Source organism: Grammomys surdaster, unplaced genomic scaffold, assembly GCF_004785775.1.
Source record: "Grammomys surdaster isolate TR1022 unplaced genomic scaffold, NIH_TR_1.0 125982, whole genome shotgun sequence".
NCBI classification, from domain to species: domain Eukaryota; kingdom Metazoa; phylum Chordata; class Mammalia; order Rodentia; family Muridae; genus Grammomys; species Grammomys surdaster.
In genome coordinates this window covers 3,516,280-3,524,532 of record NW_021620798.1, presented here as the reverse complement: position 1 = coordinate 3,524,532, position 8,253 = coordinate 3,516,280, and the positions used below count along the sequence as shown (strand labels likewise).

Below are 8,253 nucleotides of genomic sequence, written 5' to 3'. Positions count from 1 at the left end.
TGTATTTAAGTAACTATGAATAAAACGATGCCAAGTGTCTCTTACCTTCTTGTCTATTGGGCAAATTAAAAATTCAAATTTAAACCGGGCAGTGGTGCCACTCGCCTTTAATCCCAGCACTTGGGAGGCAGAGTCAGGCGGATTTCTGAGTTCGAGGTCAGCCTGGTCTAGAGTGAGTTCCAGGACAGCCAGAGCTACATAGAGAAACCCTGTCTTGAAAAAAAACAAACAAAAAAAGAAAAAAGAAAAAAGAAAGTTATACTTACCTGGCAGGAGAGATACCATGATCACGAAGGTGGTTTTCCCAGGGCGAGGCTTATCCATTGCACTCCGGATGTGCTGACCCCTGTGATTTCCCCAAATGCAGAAAACTCGACTGCATAATTTGAAGTAGTGGGAGACTGCGTTCATGCTCTCCCCTGAAAGAAAAAAAAATTAAAAAAATTCAAATTTAAAGTCTTTTAAATATTTTCTTTGATTTTTGAATATTTTATAAGACAGAGGTTCCAGTTGTTCATTTTAGATTTTTGAGCCATCTTTTCACTCTATAGAGAAAACTATCAAGAAATTTACTATGTAGTTCAGGATGCCTTCAAATTTATGGTGAGTCTTTTTACCATCCTAAGTGCTAAGATTATAGGCATAAGGTACAATGCTGAAGTGTTCTCTTCAGTTTTTCCATGATTTACTGATTATGTCATGAGGATACTATCATTTCTTCATTGTTTATTTTTTACACTTTTATCATAGATTAATTTACTAACTATGGATATTTTTGTTTTGGGACACCTTATTCTGTTCTACTATGTATTCAAAAGTTGAACATCATCAATTTAACACAAATTGATCATACTGCAACATATTGTTGCTCACATTTCAGATTTTCTTCTATCAAAAAAGAAATTTGAAAGTTATAAAGAAGCTGTAATGTTTATGTATTGATGTTGGGAATGTAAAATAGTAAAGAAGTTTGGCAGAAATATAAGAAAATCTCAAAAATTAATAATTCAAATACTAAAACAACCTTTTGTCTACCTTTAAAACATCAAGTCTTTTCAAAATCACATTTTTTTCTAAAAGTCTGCACTTTACACCCTTAAACTTTTCTTTTTAATAATTAAATGCATCCTTACCACAAGTAGGAAGGAGACAAGTCATAGGCACATTCAAATCAAACCAAAACTAAAGTCCAACAGTTTAAAAGGTTCATGCTTGACATCTGGAATATACCAATGCTTTTCTGTTCCCAAAAGGCACCAGCAGTACAGCTCTCCCAGGTTTGTCATCCACGGCTCATGCAGGTTGTCTTCTAGCATCAGACTAGCTCCACTCCATAGCTCCTACTGTCCTTGGTGCTCACACTGTTGTATTGATATTTCCAAAATTCATGGATCTGTACCACAAATGGGCTAAAGTTCTACCAGGACTCTCTTCAGGAATTCTGATCCTTCTAGATGGTGCCACATTCCAATCACTCTGTGACCTTATTAATATGGGAATTCCATTTCAAATGAGGTTACAGTCATCAGTGATTTCTCCTGGCCTCTTATGGTGCCAAACCTCAGGTACTCTTTCTCTAACCCCCCACCCTTTAATGTTCATACCAATCTGGAAACTTACATATTACACAATTCCATTGTCAGCACAAGGTACAGCCTTGACTTCCTCTGGATCATAGCTTCAGTGTGATGACTGAGAGGTCACTTCTCAGATTTTTCCCCATTCATGCTGGTCTCTCTTAATCACAACTGATTCTTCATCTCCAGTTCACCAGAACCACAGATTTTTAGCTCAAATATTGAATTGCCCTTTTAGAATCTCTAAGACTTTGAAACATTCCTCTGAAACATCACAGGACAAGTCATCATCATCTGCATTTCTCTTATCACTGTTATCTTAGAAGCTCTCATGGAACAGCCACTGATCTCTAAGCATCAAATAGATTTTTCAGTCCAGTCTTCAAATGTTAGGAGAATGTTCTAAAAAGCGTATGGTCAAGTCAGTCACTGCAATACCCTATGAACCCGGTGCCAATTTCAACCTTAGAGTTTTTATTGCTGTGATAAAATACCATAACCAAAAACAACTTGAGTAGAAAAATGTTTGTTTCAGCTAATAATTTTCAGGTCACACTATCATTGAGGAAAGTCAGAGTAAAAGCTCATGTGGAAATCTGAAGAGAGAAACTGAAGCAAAGGCCATGGAAAAACTGCTTGATCCTCTTAGCTTGCTAACTTTGTTTTCTTGTAGCATTCAGGACTACATGGCCAACAGTGTCACTGTCCCCAGTGAGCTGTGACTTCACATACCCACCATCAATCAAGAAAATGTTCTACAGTTTTGACTATAGGCCATTTTATGAGGCACTTTCTCAAAGATCCCTTCTTTCCAAATGACCCTAGCTCATGTCAAATTCATATAAAATTAGTCAGCACACACCTCATTAAAGAAGCTTTATTTTTTTGTAACAGATGGAGACAATTACAGAAAACCACAATTAATCAAGATGCTGATAAAAAGAGATCATGGTGTTGTCCACTCCAAGATGTTTTATCTGCAACAAAATTACTGGACCTAAAGCTCAGAGATTACTATAGAAGACAGGGTGGGAAGATTGTAAGAGCCAAATGAACAGGAAGTTTGATATGGAATTATGTCTTCTAGAAGTGTCAGAGAAGCTTCACCAATGATGTCTCAGCAACATGTCTGATGATAGAAGACCTGGATAATGAATACACCAGTAGATATACTAACACAGATGGAAAGCTCACAAAGCCTCAATCCTAGACAAAGAACTGCAGGCAACCCAGGAGTGCTGTGAGTATGAGAAATAGTCTACCCAGGGAAAGGGCCCTAAATTGATTATCCAATCAGTAGTAGTTAGTCTGGAAATCATACATAAATATAATTTTAGGGAGACTGAGCAGGGTGATTCACATATTTTAGAATATATGTGCATATATAAATGCCATGAATTTTAGAGAAAGCAATGGGAAATGTAGTACATACTAGGAATGGGAAGGAAGAAAAGGCAGGAATTATATTATAATTTCCAAAAATATATAAAGATCAATCCTGCCACTGACAACAGTATAGGTGATCTTACTTAGAAGATGTATGTTAAGTGAAACAGTTCAGCAACCAAATGACAGTTGCTAATTGATGCCAATATATATGAGTGATTTATACATTTAAAAATACAGAAGTTGAATTTATAATGCAGATTATCATGGAGCCAGTATATTGGGAAAATAAAAGTATTTAATTACTCAATTATTTGATAATTATAGGGTGAGATGAACATATTCTGTGAGATGAATAAGTTTTAGGGATTTTTCTGTGCATTATCTATTTATATTTAACAATACTTGATGTATACTTCTGAACTGGTTAGTGGTAGGGATCTATGTATACAATTACTATAAAAATAAAATACAAAATTGGAAACAAACACAAAAATTAGATGGTCATTTCAGTAAATTCAGAGAAAAATTTTCAACATCACTTCATAATAAAAGTCTGGGGAGACTAGGAATAAACAGTTCAATGTAAATATATATATATATGCACATACATACATAAGTAAAAGCTACATACAACATGCTTTCAATTCACTTTCTTAACTTCACTCATCTCATTATTTTGTCTAGATATACTCATAAATAATATATTTACTCCTTAACACTCCTGAAGTGGAAACTTATTTGTTCTTTGGAGAGTCAGTTGTGTTGGATGGAGTTTTGCAGGGACAAACACAAGAAGGAGTATTTTCCTGAAGTGGACCCAGGTAAAAGATGATGTCAGTCTTGTGAAGAAATGTTTCACAGAAGCAGACACAAGAGAATGGATGTTATGCTAAAGCCAGCACATGAAAGGACATATGATGAAGGATTCTTTGCTAACAACACCATGTATTGGTCCACCTCACATTGTACAGTTGAGCTGTGATTGTCTGACTCCTTGAACTTGGGCTAATTGGATGCATGTGCTGAGGCAAGAGCTGTGCTGAAGCAAGACACATGATGAGGGAAGGCACGTGGATGACATATGATGGTTGGAGGGTATAAAGAGGACTCCACAGAGTGACTGAGACAGCACTAGGCTTGCTGGTTCAGCTAGCTGTGCAGTGCTTGTGGGTCTTCACTGATCTTCACTTCCCTGAGAGAGACACAGCCGAGAACTTCTCTTGACATTCCTCCTGGTCCTTCTTGCTGACTGGAGCCGAGGCTGAGGCCTGGCTGTTTCTGCTAGGTCATGTTACCACTGTTGCTAAGTTGACTCTACTAAACTGGATTGCTGGTGTATCTGTGAGGTGTTTATGAGTAGATCCAGCTGCTGCTGATAACCTGTGAACTGAACTTACAGTTTCCAGACAACACAAATGGAAGTTACTCCAGGGAATCTTTCTAATCAGGTCCACTTCCCTTATCCTTTCTTTCTCATTACCTCTGGTGGATGGTGGGCTACAAGGAAGGTTAAAGTGTTTAAGAACTATCATTAAAATTAAGGTTTGAAAAAATTAGTTACATTAACCTGTAAAAGTTTTAATATCAAATAAGGGAAATACAACCTTTCATTTCAGAGTAGTAAGACACATTACCATAAACATCTTACCATTGTTTGTTAATGTGGTACTAAAAGTCTTAGCCAATACAATGTTATAAAAGGCTTACAATCTGAATCCAGTTCTTGGAACCTATATAAAATGTTGGACACAGTGGCATATATCTGTAATCACAGTACTCTTGTAGAATTTATCTGAAACTGACAAGCCAACCAACCTGGAAAACAAAGTGGGGTAGACACAAAGAGAGATTCTGCCTAAACAAATTAGAAGGAGAAAACCAATTCTCAAATGTTGTCCTCTGATCTCTGTATGTATGCCATGGTATCTGAGCACTAACACTCATATCTCTCACAAACAAATGCACATATAGTCACACAGACAATAATAATTGAATTATGAATGAATAAATCATAAGACTGTCAATGTTAGTAACGTAAGTGTCTATAGGATAGAAAATCTGTAAGCAATAATCAAAAGACTAATATCTGGAATTCACAAAAACTCAGAAATGTGAACTACTAAAGCAATCTAATCAGTAAGTGGGGGAGATAAATGAAATGAACAGGCAGTTCTCAAAAGAAAACAAACAGATGGCCAATAAAACATAAAGAATATTTTAAACATTTTAGCCACTATGAAAATGTATGTCTAAACTAAATTCAGATTTTTTTACTCCACTCAGAACTTGAGTAAATAAATAAAAATATATCAAATTGTAGAACAGATCATATGAGAAACAAAGCTTAATGCACTGGTAGTGCAAATACTAAGTAATGTAAAACTCATTATAAAACTTGTATATGATCCAGTCATACCATTTCTGGATATGTACAAGAAGGGATCTATGTCAACATACCCCAGATAGAGTTGCACATTCATTCAGTTCAACTGTAGCACTAATCTTATCTCACAGTTACGGAATCAGTACTGATAAATCTAGTGGACTCAAGGATAAAAGCTATTTTTGTATTGGACAATGGAGTATCTTTCAACCTAAAAGAAAACTAAATTTCAGTTATTTGCAAGAAAATGGATGAAAGTAGAGAATGTCATGTTAAATAAAATAAGCCAGATTCACAGATAATTATCCTATATTCATTATAAATGGAATTTAAGAAGAGAATTTATATAAAAGCATAAAACCAAAATTCAGCATTTGTAAGAGGAAAGAGAAAGTCTAAGGATACGAGTTCAATCTTTGAGGTGAATATGATCAAATATATGTATTATGTATGGCAATTCTGTAATAGCACCTACTAATTTATGTAATTTGCATTCATATAAAATGCTGTAAGTAGAAATATACACAAGGAAACTCTGAGAAATGATGGATCAATGTTGACTAGAATTATGAAATTCTCATGACAAAATCAAACTACAAACATTAAAGTCATGCATTAGTTAATATGGCAATTATAGGAAATTCAAGATGCTGGATGAGATCATTCAATGTGTTGATGCATCTCTGCATTTGTCCATGAATAATTCCTACTCCAGGTCTTTCTCTCAGATGATTTAAATCTTTTTTCTTCTTTATTGAGTGACAGTAATCTAAGTTTCTGGTTAAATTTGATTTTCTCACTCCTTGTTTCACAATCCATAAATTCCATTATCTGCCTTTACAACTTCAACCTTCAACCTGCTCTTGATTAAAAAATCACCATCCCCAATATACCTATCCTAATCCATATTCTTTAGCTATTCTTAGTTTTAACTTTACTAAACATGCCACTCAAACATAATAGTACCTGATAATGACAATCAAGTTGGCCATCTGCTAAACTGTTTGCATATTCAATGAGAAAATAATCAAGTCTAATATCCCTTAGTGACTAGAAATCAACATAGAGTCAAATCATATACTAACCCATCATTAAAAAATTAGTAAGTCTCATTTAAAAACTAAGCATGATATGATAGCTTAGTATGGATGCATAAACAATATGTACAAATAGTCTTTATTTTCATCAATCTCTCAGTTTTGTAGGAGAACCAGATAAACATGTACACCCACTGCAATATAGCAAGTACAATATTCATATAAGTCAGAGCAGTGGCTGTGAGTGATACCAAAATATAGGAATAATTTATAAAATATAATCTTACTCAAAAGATTAAAAAAGGGTCTGGTGATGGATCAGTAGGTAAAATGTTTGATGTACAAGTATGAAGTTCCAAAGAAAAAGTCCAAAACAAAGGGTATAAACTTGAATCTCATACAAGTTAGTCTAACACATTCAGTGGTAATTGGGATCAGGGAGACATTCATTATAATTTAAAGAAAGAGGTAGAGAGTTATTTGTGAAGACATTTGATATCAACCTCTGGCCACCACCAGAATGGATATCTCTTTACATATATAGACACTTACTTGGAGATATATATATATATATATATATATATATATATATATATATAATACTGCAAAGGTCAGAGAAGATTTACTGAATGAATCTGAGACTTCATTAGTTCAGAGATTCCTACCACAATGCTTTGCATATTTTGTTCTGTTTTTAAATTTGTCAGTAGCTATGTTTAGTAGACAAAATAAAAATCTACAAATAATTTTAATAACCTATTTAGTATAGAACAACTTACCCAATTTAAAAAATTCTACCACCAACATATGAACATAGTGAAAAATCTATGTATATGCTAAATACCTGGTGTTCTTTTTATATGTAAGACCCTGTCAATTCAGACTGATTCCCTTTCAGTTGTTCAATAGTAACAAGTGTCCAGGGGTCACCATACTGGAGAACACAGACAATAACAAGACCTCATTTCATAGATTGGAGGATAAGGATCTGATTTAGTCCTTCATTAAGTTGACCAAGGTCACATAGCTAATGATTCTGTCTGCTACCCTAAGCTGTCAAAATCAGGACCACAAAGAACTCAGATCCATCCATCTGTTTTATACTCACAGGTGCATTTTATATGGCCTTTGACTTTAGTCTATTGAGAAATACCCCTGTAGTTTCCTGACTGAATTTCCTCTGGGCCACTATTTCCAGTGTGACACCTCACCCTAAATCTCAGCACCTCAATTTCTGTATGATATGGTAAAAAGAATATCCATCTGTCTGACAGGTGGTTACTTCTTTGGGTGGTTGCATATTGGAAAAGCAAAGGCCATTCTTTTGGCACTGACTGTCAGGATTTTTAGAAACAATAATATGTTGAAAAGAATATGTTCTGGTGATTGATAGTGTTTTCTATCTCAAGGTTTAGTTTAATAAAAGGAAGTGTTGATTGTTAGCAATGACGGTTTAACTACCACTCCAGGATTTTAGATCATTCTCTAGCATTTAGGCAGAGTTGTTTTAGAACATCAGGTCCCTGACTGCAATGAAACAGCCATTCCCTACACACCCACATACACTGCCTCCTTTAAATAGGAGGCCCATTAGTTACAGTGAGGGTTATTATTTGCCTTGAATAGACTGTTTTTGGCTGCTTTTATGCAATTGCTATGTAGCATATCTATGAAATCAGCTGGTTAAATGAATGCATAAATTATTTATAGTACATAACATAACAGAATCTGCATAAGAACATAGGAAATCTACCCAGTGATTTGTACTTTTTCTCAGTACCATGGTATTCAGAAATACTATTTGTATCATGAACTGGGTCAGTGGATGAAGCTAGTCTTTTTGATGAGAAAGAATTCCTGATGGAAT

General features: G+C 34.9%; 1 non-coding gene across 1 annotated transcript; it reads left to right on the top strand.

Moving 5' to 3' along the window:
• The first annotated feature begins 258 nt into the window (after positions 1–258).
• On the top strand, positions 259–422 carry LOC114609768. The gene has a single exon (XR_003709576.1). It is a non-coding gene; the product is annotated as a U1 spliceosomal RNA (small nuclear RNA).
• The last annotated feature ends 7,831 nt before the right edge of the window (positions 423–8,253 follow it).